Source organism: Rissa tridactyla, chromosome W (assembly GCF_028500815.1).
Source record: "Rissa tridactyla isolate bRisTri1 chromosome W, bRisTri1.patW.cur.20221130, whole genome shotgun sequence".
Classification (NCBI taxonomy): Eukaryota; Metazoa; Chordata; class Aves; order Charadriiformes; family Laridae; genus Rissa; species Rissa tridactyla.
The window spans coordinates 149,683-174,906 of NC_071496.1; positions in this window are offsets into that span (position 1 = coordinate 149,683).

A 25,224-nucleotide genomic window follows, 5' to 3' on the forward strand; every position below is an offset into this window, starting at 1 on the left:
TCGAGACCCAACACAAAGGCGGTAGCACGGCAATACACGGTGGTCAAAGAAAGAGCACCCGGTAAAACCCCCACGATACAGATGGCTACTATCCCAGAGCGTCCACAATGACAGTGAAGAGAACGACGGGGCAATGCAACGCAAGACAGAACACCATACAGGGCACTACAAGGCAATACGCAGCCAAATAAAGAACAAACGTTTAAGAAAACCACAATACCAAGTGGCACGTACCGGAACGGATCAGACGGTCGTCAGGGCGATTACAGGGCAATACCAATACAATGCAAGACAAAACACAACACGGGGCAGGACGAGGCAAGAGGTAGTCAAATAATGAACCGCCGATCGAAAACCCACACACGAGTGCGCTGCAATCCCGGTCGCAGATGGCACTCGATAAAGTGACTGAGCAACAGAATCCAAGGCAACATTATAGGGGGCGGTAGAATGCAATATGCAGTCAGAGAACAACCCATTACAAAACTGACGAGACTGTGCACTACAATGAGAGAAAATATCAGATATCAATCAAGACGGGTCCAGAGCAATACAACGCAAGACCTAACACTATACCGGGCACTACAATCTGATACACGGTGAAATACAAAGAAAACGTTTCCAGAACTGCACAGTCTTGAGAATTTTGTAACACAATGGCTGAAATGACAATCCAAACAATGACGGGGTAATCCAACACCAGACATAGCACTATACGGGTCAGCACAAGCCAATACCCGCTCAAATAAACAGCAAACAGTTCTAGGACTGCACGGGATTGGGAATTGTTTAACGAATACACAGCTCAATAAGCAACAGCCAATTGTCGCACTGCAGTGGACTGTGAAAGTTTTAAACACAAAGTCTAAAGTCACAAACCCGACAATGACAGGACAATACAATGCGAGACAGCGTAACGGCGTACATGCAGTACAATGCAATACACCGTCAAATAAAAACCAGCTGATGAAGGAAGTGACAAGATGGTGGCCTACAACGGCAGAAAAGATCAGATGACAGTCAAGACAACAACAGAGCCATACAACAGAACTCTGAAGGGAATTTTGACAAAGTACAGATGACGTCAGGGGACAGAATAAAGGCATCCTAAGCATCAAAGAAGAAGTTAAGGGCGCTCTGGAGAGCACAAAAAGAACAAAATCGAAAGGGAGCTGAAGTGCTGTGGAGTATAAGAAAGGACTCGGAAGACAAGGCTTTAAAAAGCGCAGGCGTTCTGAGGGGGTAGGGTAGGAAAAAAAGGCTCGGACACGCAGCAAGGCTTTAGGAGCCTCAGGAAGAGGTACGGACAAACTACAGACGAAGGAGTGAGAGCGGAACTCCATGGAGACGCCCTCGATGGTAGAGAGAAAGATGAAGGGGCGCCACGTAGCAAAGAAGCACGGGAGGCTCTGATGGAACAAGAGAGACAGAAAGGGAGATAAAATGCTATGAGGAGCTGTGGAGTTCCAGAAAGGTCTCGGGAGGCTTGGTGAGGGTGAAAAAAGGGGCATCGAGGGGTGCTGATAGACAAAAGAAGGCTGGGCGGAGGACTAGGAGGAACTCGGATGATCGTCTGAGGGGAGTACGCATGTTCCCGGGTGGCTGGAGACGAAATACGGGAATCCTAGGTAGCACAGAGAAACAAATGAGTGCACTACATCTCAAAGACGGACCCACCTAAAACGCTACGAGATGCATGCCGGTCGCCGGGAAACTCCCGAGGGGCATCGTGACCGGGAGAAGAAAAGTCCCGACGGAGCCGGAGAGACAGAAAAGCGACAGGGAACGTGATGATTAAATCTGGAGGGGATCCAGACTGAGTAAACGTTGCCTCGGAGGCCAGGGAACTAATAGCTGCACGGCTCTAAGGAGGAGAGGACAGAAGAACAGCGTTGGGTGTTGAAGAACAGCCGAGAAGACCCTCCTGCCGAGCAGTGACAGTCAGACCGGAAGCCCTTGCTTCCTAAACTCCTTCTCAGGGAGGAGTCTAGGTGCGGCTGGATCCAGTCTTAGCCTCCGACTGTAAAGAACGGTTCGGCAACAAATTCTGTCACAGACTTGCTTTAATACGGCTCGAGCTGTATTAAATTAATTAATTAATTAATAATTAATACGGCTCGAGCCGTCGATGAAGAAGTTGAGTGTTTATGGGTAAGGGTGAAAGGGAAGGCTAACAAAGGTGACTTTTTGCTGGGAGTTTGCTATAGACCACCCAACCAGGATGAGCAGGTTGATGAGGTATTCTATAAGCGGCCGACTGCAGTCTCGCAAACGCCAGCCCTTGTTCTAGTTGGGGACTTACTTCAACTTACCAGACATCTGCTGGAAATATAACACAGCAGAGAGCAGGCAGGCTAGGAGGTTCCTCGAGCGTATGGAGGATAACTTCCTGACACAAATGGTAGGTGAGCCTACCAGGGGAGTTGCCTTGCTAGACCTACTGTTCACAAACAAAGAAGGGCTAGTGGGGGATGTGGAGGTCGGAGGCCGTCTTGGGCTTAGTGACCATGAAATGGTTAAGTTTTCCTCCATAGTGAGGTAAGGAAGGGGGTTAACAAAACCTCCATCTTGGACTTCCGGTGGGCAGACTTTAGCCTGTTCAGAACCCTGGTTGGGAGAGTCCCGTGGGAGGTAGTCCTGAGAGACAAAGGAGCCCAGGAAGGCTGGACGCTCTTCAAGAGGGAAATCCTAAAGGCCCAGGAGCAGGCTGTCCCCATGAGGCGCAAAATTAAAGGGCGGGGAAAATGGCCAGCCTGGATGAACAAAGAGCTCTTGATGGGACTTAAGGAAAAAAGGAAGGTTTACCACCTTTGGAAGAGGGGACAGGCAACTCAGGAGGAGTACAGAGATCGTGTTAGGTCATACAGAGAAAAAATCAGGAAGGCAAAAGCCCAGCTGGAACTCAACCTGGCAATTAACATAAGGGACAACAAAAAAAGTTTCTGTAAATACATCAACAAAAAGAGAGTGACAGAGAATGTCCATCCCTTACTGGATGTGGGGGGAAACCTTGCAACCAAGGACGAGGAGAAGGCTGAGATACTTAATGCCGCCTTTGCCTCTGTCTTTAATAGTGTTGCGTGAAAAGGGGCAAAGCGGTTTTAGCAGAAGATAAACCCCCTTGCGTTCTAACACTCCTCACCGAGGTGGGAGGCTAGGTGCGGCTAGGTTTAAATTCTGAGTGATGCCCAATTCAGCACTATCAGTCCAATCGCGTTTAATATATATTAAACGATTACGATTTGGATACACTAATAGTGGACTGCACCTTCAGTCTAGTCGTGCTCATGAACTAGCACGGCCACTCTTGAGTTTTTGGTCGCGTTCAGTGAGAAAGCGAAACAACTAGCTACTTAAAAAAGTGCAGTTTATTTAAACAACAGATATATAGGTTCTTAGGATTGCCGGTGATAAATACACTGTCTGCAAAGCACGTGCAAATGAAAGTATTGTTACATATACAAAACGCGCGACAAAGTTATAAACGATACAGCCTGGCTTTAAATGTAGAAAAAGAGAGTCTCTAGAGAAATTTCTAAGTTTCCCGAGGAAGCACTCGGTATAATCTAAGTCTTACCCAAAGGCGTCCCTATGGGGGGGAAGAGAGGCTCAGCCCGTCGACTGATCCCAGAAGTCAGTGATGTAATTCTTTATGATGGTGTCTTCCCTGGGTATCCCCCCTCTCTTGGGCTATTTTTATACTATTTGTTATCTTCAAGGTGGAGTTTGAGTGACTTTAGTCATACATACTTTTATCATGATTGGTGTAAATTTCTCTCGCTTCACAATTAAAGGTATAGTTTACGAGAAATTCAGGGCGCAGACTCAAGAAGGAGTGGTCGCACCTTGGAGGCGGGTAGCCTTCGGGATGGAGGTGTGTTTTGGTATTATAATGACATTATAATGAGCAAAGTTCGCACAAAGGACAGCATTTCATCAAAATTTGACAAAATGTTGGCTCTGAGCATCTAGCGGGCAGCTAATTGGCAGCTTATCTGTTTCATGGTATCATCCCATTCCTGTATCCGCTATACATCATAAGGTAAAGCCACGGAATAATTGCATCCCGTCCCGTACCTCATGTAGCTTATCAGGGAACCACAGATGTTGTGTCCTTCATGCCAGCTGCGGCTATTTTCTACCTCAGAAGCCTCTTGATTTTATACTTTTCCTTAATGTGTGAACAATGCTGTACTTTTGTATTTTTTAGCCAATTTAGTATTTATTCCACATAATCCACCCCGTGACTACAGTCACTCAAGCTCCACGATACTCAATACGGATAGGAAAGATCACACTCTGTTCTCTTCTTATCTGCTCTGTTCGTTGCAACGCTCGCACTAGGGACAGTAAACCCTTCTCAAGGTCTGAATATCTGCTCTCAGTATCATTGAAGGAGTGAGAGCTAAATTCTAATGGTCTCTCCGGTCCTGCTGGTCCTTTCTGCCATAAATTACAATGGGAACCATGTTCACTGAACCCCCATTCTACGTGGACAGGGTCAGTTGGATGTATAGGACCAAGCTGTTGGAATAACCTTAGCTCCTTTATTAGTAATTGCAGAGCATTAGTGTGTTGTTTAGTCCACTCCCAGGATCTACCCTTTTTGAGCAAACTATAAAGGGGGCGAGCAATGATGGAAAAGCCAGGGATGTGTTTACGCCAATAACTTAAAGTTCCCAGAACTTGCTGTAACTCCTTCACGCTGGATGGATTCTGTCCATGCTCTATTTTTTCCAGGGTATCCTGAGGGACAGAAGCAGCTCCCTTAATCCACCAGACCCCCAGGAATTTAACTTCCTGTGCAGGTCCCTGACACTTTGAGTCTGGAATTTCCAATCCTAAATCAAGTAATGTTTTTCGGATGTTTTCCATCATGTCTTTTACACTTTCTTGGTTCTCTCCCCCTATTAGGATGTCATCAATATATTGGTATACCGTACATCCCTGTGAAACAGGAATCTCTGATAGCACTTTAGCTAAAGCATTGTGAGCAATAGTGGGGGAATGTTTGTATCCTTCTGGAAGTCGGTTAAAGGTATATTGGACTCCTTTCCACGTGAATGCAAACCGCGCTTTGTCCTGCTCAAGGAGGGGGATCATAAAAAACATGTCTTTAACATCTAAGGCAGCCATCCAAGGATGGGCAGCTCCTTGTATCATTGTCACAATTTCCGCGATATTTGGAACTGCGGCAGTGAGGGGTGCAGTGTTGGCATTTAACTTTCGGTAATCTACTGTGAAACGCCATTGCCCGTTTGGTTTCTTTACCGGCCACACTGGTGAATTATAAGGCGAGTGAGTCCTCTTGATGATGTCTCTTTTTTCTAAATCTGATACCACCCCGTCTGCTCCTGCAAGTGCAGCTGCAGGCAGTGGATACTGCCGGACATTAGTGATTTTAGAGGGAGGTAAAGGCATGGAAGTTTCCAAGAGACTCAATTTCACTGTGTCTATTACTTTTTCGCATCCTGCAAAACTCCACACAGTTCCATCTGGGAATTTCCACATTCGCCCACGCAGCACGTCAAATCCTAGGAGGTTAGTACGCGAGGCACCCACTAACACTTCCGCCCTGGTCATCCGCTGCTCTCCCGGCAACCAGAGGTTAATTTTTGCAACGGGGCATGTTTTTACCACACCATCAATTCCTGTGAAGTTGACTCTGCGTCTAGTGGGATTTATACCTAGAAGTTGTGCCGTTTCATTAGTGATTGCAGACATTTGGGCTCCGGTATCAATAATAAAGTTTACTGACATCCTCCGGGGTCCGACAGGAATGGCGATAATAGGTTCAGAATCTTTATGAGAGAGCCATTGAATAGCTAGTACCCGCCGGACAGGGTGGCTCACTGCCCTCCCCGGGGATAGGAGTTTTTTGGCTGGGACTCTGTCAAATCAATCAAATTACGCTCCGGTGCAGAAGGCACAATTTTCTCACAGCTTGGGGATTCTCTGGTTAGACTTTTCTCCCCAGCCGAATTATTCTTTCTAGTTAGAGATTGGACCAGTGTACGGAGATCTCCCGTAGGGACACCGTGCAAGAATTGTCGGGGCACCCCTAATTGTAGGGCTTTACGCCACAACTCATTCCGGTCCTTATCAGGCTTAAACCTTTCCACCGATTTGGGGTTTTGAGTGTGAGTTCGGACTTGGCGGACCTTTCGGGGGTGTTCGGAGGATTTTTCGCTAGTTAGGCTGGCCCAGCCCATTCGGCGCCCATATTGGTCTATTTCCTGTACATATTCATTCCAGGTGGGCATGTAGCGACGCCGGCCCCGCCCATGAGCATCCCGAGCCTCTCGTATACGATCTTGAGTACGAACAACAAATGGCTTCAGGCAATCGGGAAGACCACGGATAAGAGGGGCTAATCGATCGGGGTCGATAGCAGCTGACATTGGGGATTTCCAAAATTCCTCTCTGTCATACATGGCTTGCAGACAAGCTGCTTTCCGTATCGCCACAAACAGTTCAGAGTAGCCTGTAGCTCTAATCTCTAATGGCTCTCCCCTCTCTCGCAGATCCATACCACCTGCCCAAAAGGCTGCTCGAGCGGTTAGGGAATAATTATGATCCCCGTCCATTGTAGTTAAAAACACTCCTGGTCCCCAAGAGTCTCCTGCTTCTTCCTCACTCAACATAATTCTATCTCCTCCTTCAGAAGAAACTCGCCACACATACTCAACAGCTGATTCTTCTGGCCGCCTCGAATATTTTTCCCTTATTTTTGCTAACTCTGTTGGTGTCCACGGAATAGTACGCACAGTGTTGCGGACTTCCTCATCATCCTCATCAACTGTGGTTTCAGTTTTAATCAGAGGTCGTAAAGGAAAGACTCGAGATTTCACAGTAAAAGTCCTTCCCTCCTCATCTTCTTCCTCATCTTCACTATTAGACCAAAAATCTCCGGTCTGGGTTCCAGAATTTGGATAACACATTAATTTACGAATCTGTTGGACCTGGGTCGAGGGCTGCATTTTATCTAAGAGCCCAGTCACCCTTTCCAATAACATTTTAAGTTGGTGATTTTCACTCCCAAGTTGAGCATTCCGGTTTCCTAAACATTCATTCTCACTCACAAGCTTATCAACTTGAGTTCTTAATTTTTCTCCTGTCTCCTTTTGAAAGGCTAGTGATGACTTCAACACCTCATTCTCCGATTTCAGGGTTGCATATTCTACAGCTGAAATCAGATTAGGAGCAGGGGTTTCCCTAGCTTCTTGTTGTGCACAAGATAAACAGGCGCCTAACACCGCACAAATCACACCTTTGCCTTTCCCCGCTCTGAGCTTCTGTGAAACCCGACACTCTTCAATACGTTCCACCACTTTCTCTTCATCCTTCCAAAATTTATGGGCCCACTCCTTCCCAGCCTGGGAAGGGGCACAATCATATTTTTGCAGCAGTTTATCCATGGCAATCCTGCCGACTACGCCAAAATTCTGTTGCGTGAAAAGGGGCAAAGCGGTTTTAGCAGAAGATAAACCCCCTTGCGTTCTAACACTCCTCACCGAGGTGGGAGGCTAGGTGCGGCTAGGTTTAAATTCTGAGTGATGCCCAATTCAGCACTATCAGTCCAATCGCGTTTAATATATATTAAACGATTACGATTTGGATACACTAATAGTGGACTGCACCTTCAGTCTAGTCGTGCTCATGAACTAGCACGGCCACTCTTGAGTTTTTGGTCGCGTTCAGTGAGAAAGCGAAACAACTAGCTACTTAAAAAAGTGCAGTTTATTTAAACAACAGATATATAGGTTCTTAGGATTGCCGGTGATAAATACACTGTCTGCAAAGCACGTGCAAATGAAAGTATTGTTACATATACAAAACGCGCGACAAAGTTATAAACGATACAGCCTGGCTTTAAATGTAGAAAAAGAGAGTCTCTAGAGAAATTTCTAAGTTTCCCGAGGAAGCACTCGGTATAATCTAAGTCTTACCCAAAGGCGTCCCTATGGGGGGGAAGAGAGGCTCAGCCCGTCGACTGATCCCAGAAGTCAGTGATGTAATTCTTTATGATGGTGTCTTCCCTGGGTATCCCCCCTCTCTTGGGCTATTTTTATACTATTTGTTATCTTCAAGGTGGAGTTTGAGTGACTTTAGTCATACATACTTTTATCATGATTGGTGTAAATTTCTCTCGCTTCACAATTAAAGGTATAGTTTACGAGAAATTCAGGGCGCAGACTCAAGAAGGAGTGGTCGCACCTTGGAGGCGGGTAGCCTTCGGGATGGAGGTGTGTTTTGGTATTATAATGACATTATAATGAGCAAAGTTCGCACAAAGGACAGCATTTCATCAAAATTTGACAAAATGTTGGCTCTGAGCATCTAGCGGGCAGCTAATTGGCAGCTTATCTGTTTCATGGTATCATCCCATTCCTGTATCCGCTATACATCATAAGGTAAAGCCACGGAATAATTGCATCCCGTCCCGTACCTCATGTAGCTTATCAGGGAACCACAGATATTGTGTCCTTCATGCCAGCTGCGGCTATTTTCTACCTCAGAAGCCTCTTGATTTTATACTTTTCCTTAATGTGTGAACAATGCTGTACTTTTGTATTTTTTAGCCAATTTAGTATTTATTCCACAAATAGTCAGACCAGCTACCCCCAGGGTGGTCAGCTTCTTGGTCTGGAAGATAAGAATGGAGAACAGGACAACCCCCCTGTAATCCAGGAGGAAGTAGTTAATGATTTGCTTATGCACCTGGACACGCATAAGTCTATGGGGCCGGACGGGATTCACCTAAAGGTTCTCAGGGAGCTGGCAAGAGAGCTCACCAAGCCTCTCTCCATTATCTATCAACAATCCTGGTCAACAGGAGAGGTGCCGGATGACTGGAGGGTGGCCAATGTGACGCCCATCTACAAGAAGGGCCGGAAGGAGGATCCCGGAAACTACAGGCCTGTCAGCCTGACCTCGGTACCGGGAAAGATCATGGAGAGGATCATCCTGAGTGAGCTCTCAAGGCAAGTGCAGGGCAGCCAAGGGATCAGGGCCAGCCAGCACGGGTTTATGAAAGGGAGGTCCTGCCTGACCAACTTGATCTCTTTCTATGACCATGTGACCCGCTTTCTCGATGAGGGGAAGGCTGTGGACGTTGTCTACCTGGACTTTGGTAAGGCCTTCGACACCGTCCCCCACGGCATTCTCCTGGAGAAACTGGAGAATCATGGCATAGACAAGTGTACCCTCTGCTGGATAAAAAACTGGCTGGATGGCCGTGCCCAGCAAGTTGTGATTAATGGAGCAAAATCTGGTTGGCGGCCGGTCACCAGTGGTGTCCCCCAGGGGTCAGTTTTGGGGCCAGTCTTGTTCAATATCTTTATTGATGATCTAGACAAGGGGATTGAATGCACCCTCAGTAAGTTTGCGGATGACACCAAACTAGGTGGGAGTGTTGATCTGCTTGAGGGTAGGAAGGCTCTACAGAGGGACCTGGACAGGCTGGATCAATGGGCCAAGGCCAATGGGATGAGGTTTAATAAGGCCAAGTGCCGGGTCCTTCATTTTCGTCACAACAACCCCGGGCAACGCTACAGGCTTGGGGAAGAGTGGCTCGAAAGCTGCCCGGCAGAAAAGGACCTGGGGGTGCTGGTGAACGGCCAGCTTAACATGAGCCAGCAGTGTGCCCAGGTGGCCAAGAGGGCCAATGGCATCCTGGCTTGTATCAGGAATAGCGTGGCCAGCAGGAGTAGGGAAGTCATCGTGCCTCTGTACTCGGCACCGGTGAGGCCTCACCTCAAGTACTGTGTTCAGTTTTGGGCCCCTCACTACAGGAAAGACATTGAAGTGCTGGAGCGTGTCCAGAGGAGAGCCACCAAGCTGGTGAGGGGTCTGGAGAACAAGTCCTACGAGGAGAGGCTGAGGGAGCTGGGCATGTTTAGTTTGGAGAAGAGGAGGCTGAGGGGAGACGTCATTGCCCTCTACAACTACCTGAAAGGAAACTGTAGAGAGGCAGGGGTTGGCCTCTTCTCCCAAGGGAATAACGACAGGACCAGAGGAAATGGTATGAAGCTGCGGCAAGGGAGATTTAGATTAGATATTAGGAAGAATTACTTTACCGGAAGAGTGGTCAGGCACTGGAACGGCCTACCCGGGGAGGTGGTGGAGTCACCATCACTGGAGGTATTTAAGAAACGTGTAGACGTGGCTCTTCAGGGCATGATCTAGTGCCCAAGATTATTGGTTTGGGGTGGGGTGTTGGGTGTGGGGTTGTGGGTGTGGAGTTTAGTAGGTGGGTGTTGGTGTGGGTTTTTTTGTTGTTGTTGTTTGTTTTTTTTTCTGGTTGGACTTGATGATCTCAGAGGTCCCTTCCAACCACTAAGATTCTGTGATTCTGTGATTACAGCGGCGGTAGAATGCAATATGCAGTCAGAGAACAACCCATTACAAAACTGACGAGACAGTGCACTACAATGAGAGAAAATATCAGATATCAATCAAGATCGGTCCAGAGCAATACAACGCAAGTATTGTCCTCAAGTTCAACGCAAGTTCAGTCCTCACTCCAGACGGTGTGTTGACTCTGTTGCCTGCGGGGAGGAGAGAAAAGGGGGTTGGGGGGGTGAGGGGGTGGGAAACGGCGGGGAGGAGGGCACCGCACCACCACACCGGTCAAACAAAGAACAACCAATTCAAGAATTCACAACACAGAGCAGTACAATCCCAGACAGCCTAAAACAACAGTCGAAACAATGACAGACCAATACAATGCAAGACATAACACAACACGGGGCAGCACGAGGCAATACGCAGCCAAATTAAGAACAACCCATCAACACACCCACGATACAGCGCAGTCCTCCGACAGAATGTTTCAAGTGATCGTCAAAACAACGATGGGGCAATGCAATGCAATGCCTAACAATCCAGGACGCTACGATGGAACACACAACCCAAGAACTCATTCAGAAACTCACAATACAGTGCAGTCCAATCCCAGACAAGCTCAAATAACAAGCAAGACAACGTCAGGGCAATACAAGGCAAGACAAAGTGACACAGGGCAGTACAACGCCATACACCATCAAATAAAGAACAGCCAAGGAAAGAATTCACAGTACAGTGCCATACAATGCCAGACTCTCTCTCAGATGGCAGTCGAGACAACGACAGAGCGACACAACGCAAGGCGTAACACGATACGGGGCACTACAAGACACTGCACGGTCAAAGAAACAACAACCTATTAAAGAAGTCACACTACAGTGCAGTCCTAGGACAGAACGTCTATAAAATGACCGTCTAGACAATGACAGGGCAATACAACGCAAGACAAAACACGATACAGGGCACTACAAGGCAAAACACACTCACATCAACAACCACCCCTTAAAAAAAACCCCACAACACACTGCAGCACCCTGCCACAATATATCACGTGGCACTCGGGACAATTACATGGCAATACAATGCCAAACGTAACACAGCACAGGGCAGTACAATGCAAAACAGAATGAAAGAAAGAACAACCTGGCAAAACCCCAACACACAGGGCAGTACCATCCCACAGGGCGTCAGGTGGCGGTCGAGACAGTTACAGGACAACAGAATCCGAGACGTAACTTTACACAGCGCAGTACAGTGCAATAGTCAGTCAAATAAATAACCCACGAAGGGACCCACAATACTGTGCCTTCCAACGCCAACAGAGGTCAGACAGCAGGCAAGATACCGACAGAGCAATACAACGCACAACGTAAGACAACAGAGGACGGTCTAATGCTCAGACGCATCAGATGGCAGTCAAAACAATGACGCGGCAATACAATTCGAGACCCAACACAAAGGCGGTAGCACGGCAATACACGGTGGTCAAAGAAAGAGCACCCGCTAAAACCCCCACGATACAGATGGCTACTATCCCAGAGCGTCCACAATGACAGTGAAGAGAACGACGGGGCAATGCAACGCAAGACACAACACCATACAGGGCACTACAAGGCAATACGCAGCCAAATAAAGAACAAACGTTTAAGAAAACCGCAATACCAAGTGGCACGTACCGGAACGGATCAGACGGTCGTCAGGGCGATTACAGGGCAATACCAATACAATGCAAGACAAAACACAACACGGGGCAGGACGAGGCAAGAGGTAGTCAAATAATGAACCGACAATCGAAAACCCACAGACGAGTGCGCTGCAATCCCGGTCGCAGATGGCACTCGATAAAGTGACTGAGCAACAGAATCCAAGACATAACATTATAGGGGGCGGTAGAATGCAATCTGCAGTCAAACAGGGAACAACCCATTAGAAAACTGACGAGAAAGCGCGCTCTAATGATAGAAAATATCAGATATCATTCGAGACGCGTCCAGAGCAATACAATGCAAGATGTAACAGTATACCGGGCACTAGAATGCGATACACGGTGAAATACAAAGAAAATGATTCTAGAACTGCATACAAAGCTGACGAGACAGCGCACTGCAATGAGAGGACATATCAGATATCAATCAAGACGGGTCCAGAGCAATACAATGCAAGACCTAACAGTATACCAGGCACTACAATCCGATACATGGTGAAATACAAAGAAAACGATTCTAGAACTGCATACAAAACTGACGAGACAGCGCACTGCAATGAGAGGACATATCAGATATCAATCAAGACGGGTCCAGAGCAATACAATGCAAGACCTAACAGTATACCAGGCACTACAATCCGATACACGGTGAAATACAAAGAAAACGATTCTAGAACTGCATACAAAACTGACGAGACAGCACGCTTCAATGAGAGGACATATCAGATATCAATCAAGACGGGTCCAGAGCAATACAACGCAAGACCTAACAGTATACCGGGCACTAAAATCCGATAAACGGTGAAATAAAAAGAAAAGGAGTCCAGAACTGCACAGTCTTGAGAATTTTTTAACACAATGGCTGAAATGACAATCCAAACAATAACGGGGTAATCCGACACCAGACATAGCACTATACGGGTCAGCACAAGCCAATACCCGCTCAAATAAACAGCAAACAATTCTAGGACTGCACGGGATTGGGAATTGTTTAACGAATACACAGTTCAATAAACAACAGCCAATTTTTGGACTGCAGTGGACTGTGAAAGTTTTAAACACAAAGTCTAAAGTCACAAACCCGACAATGACAGGACAATACAATGCGAGACAGCGTAACAGCGTACATGGCAGTACAATGCAATACACCGTCAAATAAAAAACAGCTGATGAAGGAAGTGACAAGACGGTGGCATACAACGGCAGAAAAGATCAGGTGACAGTCAAGACAACAACAGAGCCATACAACCAAGACGTGACACCACACGGGGCCGGACAAGGCAATATGCAGTTGTGGCGGGCAGAGCGATTCACTTCACTCCTAAGAGAGAAGGAAACATTTAGAAACACACACGCAGGGATTCAACAAAGGTAGCAGTGCACGTGACAGCGCTTCAGCAGATTGCACGGCCACGTACCCCGGGTTATTTACTGCCTAGGGGCCAGGGTCAGACGAGCTGTCAGGGAGACCCTCCCCTTGAGTCACAAGGCTCGGAAAGGACCCCCTTGCTTTCTAAACTCCTTCTCCGAGAGGAGTCTAGGTGCGGCTGGATCCCATCCTTGCCCCGGCCTTGGGCAACCCTTTCCCTCTAAAGGATCGTATCTGCGCCATCAACCCGTTCTATCACTCAGCTAAGATTGCAAAGCTCTGCATGCTATTAGTCACTTACCCAGATTCTGCTGCGGCAAGGCGTCTCTCAACCTCGAGGAGCAGAACCTTACGTGAGCGTCCCCGCTCAAGCGCAGCAGGTGGCGAACAGGCCGCTGCCGGGCAGGAAGGCTCCAAGGGCTCTTGTCCTGTCCACTATTTGTAGAGGAAGCTAATTGACTTGTAGTCAGATCAGCCTGGGAAAAAAATAGTTCAGTCCTCACTCCAGACGGTGTGTTGACTCTGTTGCCTGCGGGGAGGAGAGAAAAGGGGGTTGGGGGGGTGAGGGGGTGGGAAACGGCGGGGAGGAGGGCACCGCAACACCACACCGGTCAAACAAAGAACAACCAATTCAAGAATTCACAACACAGAGCAGTACAATCCCAGACAGCCTAAAACAACAGTCGAAACAATGACAGACCAATACAATGCAAGACATAACACAACACGGGGCAGCACGAGGCAATACGCAGCCAAATTAAGAACAACCCATCAACACACCCACGATACAGCGCAGTCCTCCGACAGAATGTTTCAAGTGACCGTCAAAACAACGATGGGGCAATGCAATGCAATGCCTAACAATCCAGGACGCTACGATGGAACACACAACCCAAGAACTCATTCAGAAACTCACAATACAGTGCAGTCCAATCCCAGACAAGCTCAAATAACAAGCAAGACAACGTCAGGGCAATACAAGGCAAGACAAAGTGACACAGGGCAGTACAACGCCATACACCATCAAATAAAGAACAGCCAAGGAAAGAATTCACAGTACAGTGCCATACAATGCCAGACTCTCTCTCAGATGGCAGTCGAGACAACGACAGAGCGACACAACGCAAGGCGTAACACGATATGGGGCACTACAAGACACTGCACGGTCAAAGAAACAACAACCTATTAAAGAAGTCACACTACAGTGCAGTCCTAGGACAGAACGTCTATAAAATGACCGTCTAGACAATGACAGGGCAATACAACGCAAGACAAAACACGATACAGGGCACTACAAGGCAAAACACACTCACATCAACAACCACCCCTTAAAAAAAACCCCACAACACACTGCAGCACCCTGCCACAATATATCACGTGGCACTCGGGACAATTACATGGCAATACAATGCCAAACGTAACACAGCACAGGGCAGTACAATGCAAAACAGAATGAAAGAAAGAACAACCTGGCAAAACCCCAACACACAGGGCAGTACCATCCCACAGGGCGTCAGGTGGCGGTCGAGACAGTTACAGGACAACAGAATCCGAGACGTAACTTTACACAGCGCAGTACAGTGCAATAGTCAGTCAAATAAATAACCCACGAAGGGACCCACAATACTGTGCCTTCCAACGCCAACAGAGGTCAGACAGCAGGCAAGATACCGACAGAGCAATACAACGCACAACGTAAGACAACAGAGGACGGTCTAATGCTCAGACGCATCAGATGGCAGTCAAAACAATGACGCGGCAATACAATTCGAGACCCAACACAAAGGCGGTAGCACGGCAATACACGGTGGTCAAAGAAAGAGCACCCGCTAAAACCCCCACGATACAGATGGCTACTATCCCAGAGCGTCCACAATGACAGTGAAGAGAACGACGGGGCAATGCAACGCAAGACACAACACCATACAGGGCACTACAAGGCAATACGCAGCCAAATAAAGAACAAACGTTTAAGAAAACCAAAATACCAAGTGGCACGTACCGGAACGGATCAGACGGTCGTCAGGGCGATTACAGGGCAATACAAATACAATGCAAGACAAAACACAACACAGGGCAGGACGAGACAAGAGGTAGTCAAATAAGGAACCGCCGATCGAAAACCCACAGACGAGTGCGCTGCAATCCCAGTCGCAAATGGCACTCGATAAAGTGACTGAGCAACAGAATCCAAGGCAACATTATAGGGGGCGGTAGAATGCAATATGCAGTCAGAGAACAACCCATTACAAAACTGACGAGACAGTGCACTACAATGAGGGAAAATATCAGATATCAATCAAGATCGGTCTAGAGCAATACAACGCAAGACCTAACAGTATACCGGGCACTACAATGCGATACACGGTGAAATACAAAGAAAATGTTTCCAGAACTGCACGGTCTGGAGAATTTTGTAACACAATGGCTGAAATGACAATCCAAACAATGACGGGGTAATCCAACACCAGACATAGCACTATACGGGTCAGCACAAGCCAATACCCGCTCAAATAAACAGCAAACAATTCTAGGACTGCACGGGATTGGGAATTGTTTAACGAATACACAGTTCAATAAACAACAGCCAATTTTTGGACTGCAGTGGACTGTGAAAGTTTTAAACACAAAGTCTAAAGTCACAAACCCGACAATGACAGGACAATACAATGCGAGACAGCGTAACGGCGTACATGGCAGTACAATGCAATACACCGTCAAATAAAAAACAGCTGATGAAGGAAGTGACAAGACGGTGGCCTACAATGGCAGAATAGATCAGATGACAGTCAAGACAACAACAGAGCCATACAACGCAAGACGTAACACCACACGGGGCCGGACAAGGCAATATGCAGTTGTGGCGGGCAGAGCGATTCACTTCACTCCTAAGAGAGAAGGGGAGAAACATTTAGAAACACACACACACAGGGATTCAACAAAGGTAGCAGTGCACGTGACAGCGCTTGCAGCTACATCTATTGCATCAATGATGTGTCCAGGTAAGCAATTAAATTATTTTTTTACGGGACGTAGATAGGAAAAAAATAAATATCAGACTAATCTCTATAGCAAAGTAGTTCATTCAATGCAATGATAACATTATCATTTCAATTTAGGTACTTAAGCGTCCTTCAAAAAGGAAAAAATACAATCCCAAACACGATATATTATTATGGGGTCATTCCTTATTTCTAGCGAGACCGCGTGCACTACTGAACTTCTGCCAGAAGCCCTTTGTGGATGGGAGTGAGTAACAAAACAGAATCAGATTCTGTAAGAAAACTTTCTCCAAAACATATTCCTCTGTGAAATACGGTATTTACTGTAAATTGCTGGCAATTTAAAGTCATGTTGATAATCTCTCTTTGACTTTTTACTCAACAGCGCTACTTGAGTCCCAAAATACAGAAAGCAACAAAAAAGCATGGAAATACAAGTCACGTATTTCCTGAACCTCCATAAAGCACCCTAATTAACACCTAAGTAGCTAGAAGAAAAACAAATTGTAAAAGGCAGCAAAAATCATCATAGTGGACATATGGATAGAAGTAGATGAAGGCTAAGAGGAGATCTGAGACTATGGTAGACATCTTTAGGAAACCCAATACAAAGTAGAAAAATATTATACCACAGAAACCAAACACAAGGCTCTAGAGCACATAGATGACTTTGGAAAAGGTTCTCGCAGAACAAGACGCGTTATCGCATAGATTAGAGAGGTCCTGAAGGAGCCAGAGAAACTAAATATATCTCGGGATGCGATGAGATCAACAGGGCATTGAGCAAAGTACGATTGTCCTCAGGGGACCGACTTCAGGCGCACCAAAAGCAAGAAAGAACAGGAAGACTGATGGCATTAACCGTTGCAAACTTGGGAAAGGTTCTGAAGGGAAAGAAGGGGTGCAAAGTGCGCTCCAGAGCTAAAATGAGGTTCTGGCGCTTAAGGGATATCTTGCGAGAGCTCGGCGATGGTAGCGGACGAGTCCCCGCCTGAGAGACCGAATAAGCCTCACAGATAACAAGACAGAACTCTGAAGGGAATTTTGACAAAGTACAGATGACGTCAGGGGACAGAATAAAGGCATCCTAAGCATCAAAGAAGAAGTTAAGGGCGCTCTGGAGAGCACAAAAAGAACAAAATCGAAAGGGAGCTGAAGTGCTGTGGAGTATAAGAAAGGACTCGGAAGACAAGGCTTTAAAAAGCGCAGGCGTTCTGAGGGGGTAGGGTAGGAAAAAAAGGCTCGGACACGCAGCAAGGCTTTAGGAGCCTCAGGAAGAGGTACGGACAAACTACAGACGAAGGAGTGAGAGCGGAACTCCATGGAGACGCCCTCGATGGTAGAGAGAAAGATGAAGGGGCGCCACGTAGCAAAGAAGCACGGGAGGCTCTGATGGAACAAGAGAGACAGAAAGGGAGATAAAATGCTATGAGGAGCTGTGGAGTTCCAGAAAGGTCTCGGGAGGCTTGGTGAGGGTGAAAAAAGGAGCATCGAGGGGTGCTGATAGACAAAAGAAGGCTGGGCGGAGGACTAGGAGGAACTCGGATGATCGTCTGAGGGGAGTACGCGTGTTCCCGGGTGGCTGGAGACGAAATACGGGAATCCTAGGTAGCACAGAGAAACAAATGAGTGCACTACATCTCAAAGACGGACCCACCTAAAATGCTACGAGATGCATGCCGGTCGCCGGGAAACTCCCGAGGGGCATCGTGACCGGGAGAAGAAAAGTCCCGACGGAGCCGGAGAGACAGAAAAGCGACAGGGAACGTGATGATTAAATCTGGAGGGGATCCAGACTGAGTAAACGTTGCCTCGGAGGCCAGGGAACTAATAGCTGCACGGCTCTAAGGAGGAGAGGACAGAAGAACAGCGTTGGGTGTTGAAGAACAGCGTTGGGTGTTGAAGAACAGCCGAGAAGACCCTCCTGCCGAGCAGTGACAGTCAGACCGGAAGCCCTTGCTTCCTAAACTCCTTCTCAGGGAGGAGTCTAGGTGCGGCTGGATCCAGTCTTAGCCTCCGACTGTAAAGAACGGTTCGGCAACAAATTCTGTCACAGACTTGCTTTAATACGGCTCGAGCTGTATTAAATTAATTAATTAATTAATAATTAATACAGCTCGAGCCGTCGATGAAGAAGTTGAGTGTTTATGGGTAAGGGTGAAAGGGAAGGCTAACAAAGGTGACTTTTTGCTGGGAGTTTGCTATAGACCACCCAACCAGGATGAGCAGGTTGATGAGGTATTCTATAAGCGGCCGACTGCAGTCTCGCAAACGCCAGCCCTTGTTCTAGTTGGGGACTTACTTCAACTTACCAGCATCTGCTGGAAATATAACACAGCAGAGAGCAGGCAGGCTAGGAGGTTCCTCGAGCGTATGGAGGATAACTTCCTGACACAAATGGTAGGTGAGCCTACCAGGGGAGTTGCCTTGCTAGACCTACTGTTCACAAACAAAGAAGGGCTAGTGGGGGATGTGGAGGTCGGAGGCCGTCTTGGGCTTAGTGACCATGAAATGGTTAAGTTTTCCATCCATAGTGAGGTAAGGAAGGGGGTTAACAAAACCTCCATCTTGGACTTCCGGTGGGCAGACTTTAGCCTGTTCAGAACCCTGGTTGGGAGAGTCCCGTGGGAGGTAGTCCTGAGAGACAAAGGAGCCCAGGAAGGCTGGACGCTCTTCAAGAGGGAAATCCTAAAGGCCCAGGAGCAGGCTGTCCCCATGAGGCGCAAAATTAAAGGGCGGGGAAAATGGCCGGCCTGGATGAACAAAGAGCTCTTGATGGGACTTAAGGAAAAAAGGAAGGTTTACCACCTTTGGAAGAGGGGACAGGCAACTCAGGAGGAGTACAGAGATCGTGTTAGGTCATACAGAGAAAAAATCAGGAAGGCAAAAGCCCAGCTGGAACTCAACCTGGCAATTAACATAAGGGACAACAAAAAAAGTTTCTATAAATACATCAACAAAAAGAGAGTGACAGAGAATGTCCATCCCTTACTGGATGTGGGGGGAAACCTTGCAACCAAGGACGAGGAGAAGGCTGAGATACTTAATGCCGCCTTTGCCTCTGTCTTTAATAGTCAGACCAGCTACCCCCAGGGTGGTCAGCTTCTTGGTCTGGAAGATAAGAATGGAGAACAGGACAACCCCCCTGTAATCCAGGAGGTAGTAGTTAATGATTTGCTTATGCACCTGGACACGCATAAGTCTATGGGGCCGGACGGGATTCACCCAAAGGTTCTCAGGGAGCTGGCAAGAGAGCTCACCAAGCCTCTCTCCATTATCTATCAACAATCCTGGTCAACAGGAGAGGTGCCGGATGACTGGAGGGTGGCCAATGTGACGCCCATCTACAAGAAGGGCCGGAAGGAGGATCCCGGAAACTACAGGCCCGTCAGCCTGACCTCGGTACCGGGAAAGATCATGGAGAGGATCATCCTGAGTGAGCTCTCAAGGCAAGTGCAGGGCAGCCAAGGGATCAGGGCCAGCCAGCATGGGTTTATGAAAGGGAGGTCCTGCCTGACCAACTTGATCTCTTTCTATGACCATGTGACCCGCTTTCTCGATGAGGGGAAGGCTGTGGACGTTGTCTACCTGGACTTTGGTAAGGCCTTCGACACCGTCCCCCACGGCATTCTCCTGGAGAAACTGGAGAATCATGGCATAGACAAGTGTACCCTCTGCTGGATAAAAAACTGGCTGGATGGCCGTGCCCAGCAAGTTGTGATTAATGGAGCAAAATCTGGTTGGCGGCCGGTCACCAGTGGTGTCCCCCAGGGGTCAGTTTTGGGGCCAGTCTTGTTCAATATCTTTATTGATGATCTAGACAAGGGGATTGAATGCACCCTCAGGAAGTTTGCGGATGACACCAAACTAGGTGGGAGTGTTGATCTGCTTGAGGGTAGGAAGGCTCTACAGAGGGACCTGGACAGGCTGGATCAATGGGCCAAGGCCAATGGGATGAGGTTTAATAAGGCCAAGTGCCGGGTCCTTCATTTTCATCACAACAACCCCGGGCAACGCTACAGGCTTGGGGAAGAGTGGCTCGAAAGCTGCCCGGCAGAAAAGGACCCGGGGGTGCTGGTGAACGGCCAGCTTAACATGAGCCAGCAGTGTGCCCAGGTGGCCAAGAGGGCCAATGGTATCCTGGCTTGTATCAGGAATAGCGTGGCCAGCAGGAGTAGGGAAGTCATCGTGCCTCTGTACTCGGCACTGGTGAGGCCTCACCTCAAGTACTGTGTTCAGTTTTGGGCCCCCCACTACAGGAAAGACATTGAAGTGCTGGAGCGTGTCCAGAGGAGAGCCACCAAGCTGGTGAGGGGTCTGGAGAACAAGTCCTACGAGGAGAGGCTGAGGGAGCTGGGCATGTTTAGTTTGGAGAAGAGGAGGCTGAGGGGAGACGTCATTGCCCTCTACAACTACCTGAAAGGAAACTGTAGAGAGGCAGGGGTTGGCCTCTTCTCCCAAGGGAATAACGACAGGACCAGAGGAAATGGTATGAAGCTGCGGCAAGGGAGATTTAGATTAGATATTAGGAAGAATTACTTTACTGAAAGAGTGGTCAGGCACTGGAACGGCCTACCCGGGGAGGTGGTGGAGTCACCATCGCTGGAGGTTTTTAAGAAACGTGTAGACGTGGCTCTTCAGGGCATGATCTAGTGCCCAAGATTATTGGTTTGTGGTGGGGTGTTGGGTGTGGGATTGTGGGTGTGGAGTTTAGTAGGTGGGTGTTGGTGTGGTTTTTTTTGTTGTTGTTGTTTGGTTTTTTTTCTGGTTGGACTTGATGATCTCAGAGGTCCCTTCCAACCACTAAGATTCTGTGATTATAGCGGCGGTAGAATGCAATATGCAGTCAGAGAACAACCCATTACAAAACTGACAAGACAGTGCACTACAATGAGAGAAAATATCAGATATCAATCAAGACGGGTCCAGAGCAATACAACGCAAGACCTAACACTATACCGGGCACTACAATTCGATACACGGTGAAATACAAAGAAAACGTTTCCAGAACTGCACGGTCTCGAGAATTTTGTAACACAATGGCTGAAATGACAACCCAAACAATGACGGGGTAATCCAACACCAGACATAGCACTATACGGGCTCAGCACAAGCCAATACCCGCTCAAATAAACAGCAAACAGTTCTAGGACTGCACGGGATTGGGAATTGTTTAACGAATACACAGCTCAATAAGCAACAGCCAATTGTCGGACTGTGAAAGTTTTCAACACAAAGTCTGAAGGCACAAACCCGACAATGACGGGACAATACAATGCGAGACAGCGTAACGGCGTACATGGCAGTACAATGCAATACACCGTCAAATAAAAAACAGCTGATGAAGGAAGTGACAAGACGGTGGCCTACAATGGCAGAATAGATCAGATGACAGTCAAGACAACAACAGAGCCATACAACGCAAGACGTGACACCACACGGGGCCGGACAAGGCAATATGCAGTTGTGGCGGGCAGAGCGATTCACTTCACTCCTAAGAGAGAAGGGGAGAAACATTTAGAAACACACACACACAGGGATTCAACAAAGGTAGCAGTGCACGTGACAGCGCTTGCAGCTACATCTATTGCATCAATGATGTGTCCAGGTAAGCAATTAAATTATTTTTTTACGGGACGTAGATAGGAAAAAAATAAATATCAGACTAATCTCTATAGCAAAGTAGTTCATTCAGTGCAACGACAACATTATCATTTCAATTTAGGTACTTAAGTGTCCTTCAAAAAGGAAAAAATACAATCCCAAACACGATATATTATTATGGGGTCATTCCTTATTTCTAGCGAGACCGCGTGCACTACTGAACTTCTGCCAGAAGCCCTTTGTGGATGGGAGTGAGTAACAAAACAGAATCAGATTCTGTAAGAAAACTTTCTCCAAAACATATTCCTCTGTGAAATACGGTATTTACTGTAAATTGCTAGCAATTTAAAGTCATGTTGATAATCTCTCTTTGACTTTTTACTCAACAGCGCTACTTGAGTCCCAAAATACAAAAAGGAACAAAAAAGCATGGAAATACAAGTCACGTATTTCCTGAACCTCCATAAAGCACCCTAATTAACACCTAAGTAGCTAGAAGAAAAACAAATTGTAAAAGGCAGCAAAAATCATCATAGTGGACATATGGATAGAAGTAGATGAAGGCTAAGAGGAGATCTGAGACTATGGTAGACATCTTTAGGAAACCCAATACAAAGTAGAAAAATATTATACCACAGAAACCAAACACAAGGCTCTAGAGCACACAGATGACTTTGGAAAAGGTTCTCGCAGAACAAGACGCGTTATCGCATAGATTAGAGAGGCCCTGAAGGAGCCAGAGAAACTAAACATATCTTGGGATGCGATGAGATCAACAGGGCATCGAGCAAAGTACGATTGTCCTCAGGGGACCGACTTCAGGCGCACCAAAAGCAAGAAAGAACAGGAAGACTGATGGCATTAACCGTTGCAAACTTGGGAAAGGTTCTGAAGGGAAAGAAGGGGTGCAAAGTGCGCTCCAGAGCTAAAATGAGGTTCTGGCGCTTAAGGGATATCTTGCGAGAGCTCGGCGATGGTAGCGGACGAGTCCCCGCCTGAGAGACCGAATAAGCCTCACAGATAACAAGACAGAACTCTGAAGGGAATTTTGACAAAGTACAGATGACGTCAGGGGACAGAATAAAGGCATCCTAAGCATCAAAGAAGAAGTTAAGGGCGCTCTGGAGAGCACAAAAAGAACAAAATCGAAAGGGAGCTGAAGTGCTGTGGAGTATAAGAAAGGACTCGGAAGACAAGGCTTTAAAAAGCGCAGGCGTTCTGAGGGGGTAGGGTAGGAAAAAAAGGCTCGGACACGCAGCAAGGCTTTAGGAGCCTCAGGAAGAGGTACGGACAAACTACAGACGAAGGAGTGAGAGCGGAACTCCATGGAGACGCCCTCGATGGTAGAGAGAAAGATGAAGGGGCGCCACGTAGCAAAGAAGCACGGGAGGCTCTGATGGAACAAGAGAGACAGAAAGGGAGATAAAATGCTATGAGGAGCTGTGGAGTTCCAGAAAGGTCTCGGGAGGCTTGGTGAGGGTGAAAAAAGGGGCATCGAGGGGTGCTGATAGACAAAAGAAGGCTGGGCGGAGGACTAGGAGGCACTCGGATGATCGTCTGAGGGGAGTACGCATGTTCCCGGGTGGCTGGAGACGAAATACGGGAATCCTAGGTAGCACAGAGAAACAAATGAGTGCACTACATCTCAAAGACGGACCCACCTAAAATGCTACGAGATGCATGCCGGTCGCCGGGAAACTCCCGAGGGGCATCGTGACCGGGAGAAGAAAAGTCCCGACGGAGCCGGAGAGACAGAAAAGCGACAGGGAACGTGATGATTAAATCTGGAGGGGATCCAGACTGAGTAAACGTTGCCTCGGAGGCCAGGGAACTAATAGCTGCACGGCTCTAAGGAGGAGAGGACAGAAGAACAGCGTCGTCGGGCGTTGAAGAACAGCGTCGTCGGGCGTTGAAGAACAGCGTCGTCGGGCGTTGAAGAACAGCCGAGAAGACCCTCCTGCCGAGCAGTGACATTCAGACCGGAAGCCCTTGCTTCCTAAACTCCTTCTCAGGGAGGAGTCTAGGTGCGGCTGGATCCAGTCTTAGCCTCCGACTGTAAAGAACGGTTCGGCAACAAATTCTGTCACAGACTTGCTTTAATACGGCTCGAGCTGAGGGACCCCCTCGATGCTTTTCCTGTGCTTTATGAAGCCTCACCATCTATGACATAAGCTATTCCTGCCCGTGTTCATGTGACAAGCGCGTGTCTCTTCTCCGATTGAATTGTTCAGCCCTTACACGTCCTCTTCGATGACTGGAGTTTTGATGCAAGTGCTTTGACCTTCTCACTCGCTTTTCTGATCTCTCTGTCCCATCTCACAGCTGTATCTCAGCCTTCTGCTGACGCAGGAGAGAAAGGTCCCTTTCTTCATTTCCAAGAATTAGAGTTCCCTTTCCTTTGATCGTAACGGTCACTCAAATTTGTAACGTTAAGCATACGCTCTTCATCAATATTACTTATACAATTTCGTTGTGCTAGTTAAGTTCCAATATATCAAATTCAAACGCAACTACTATCCGCCCTTCTTGGACTAAGGAGGAGCTCAGCCAAAGTCTGCTATGCTGCTAGGTTACATCTTGCAGCCCAAGGCTCCGCAGGTCTAAGCAAAACTTCGGGGTGTGACACTGTGTCACATATAGGGACTTGGGAAGTCTTCCGAGGGAAGGAGAGGGGTGCGCAAAGCTTTTGGGGAGCCAGAAGCCGGGACAAGCAAGGCGGCAGGCAGAGATCAGAAGAGGCATGGCAGGGAAAGGCCTGGACATGCACAAGAGGGCACACGACTCACCGCAGCTCCTGGCACGTGTGGGAGACCTTCGCTGCTCACATGCTTCTCTCTCTGCCCCTTCGTCCTCCGTGGTGCAGGCGACCTGACGACCCTTGCCCACCTAGGAGCGGGCAGGGGGTGCCTCGACGCTCTTGTCCCATGAGGCTCACACACGCAGCCGACGAAGGCAGCGAGCTCCCGGCGCTCTGTGCTGGTGGTGCCCTCCGTCAGGGATGGCTGGGAGGGATCCTTCCTCGCTGCGGGGACCGTCCGTTCCTGGCTGGAGGCACCTGCCTGTCGGAACCCCCTTCGTTTGACTCCTCAGCCAGCGCTGGCAGGCAGCTGTGCCCAGGCAGCCCCCTTGGAAGCTAGAGGCCCTTGGCAAAGCAGACCCATCCCCAGGGCAGCCTTTCTTTTTAAGCCCTTGGCCCA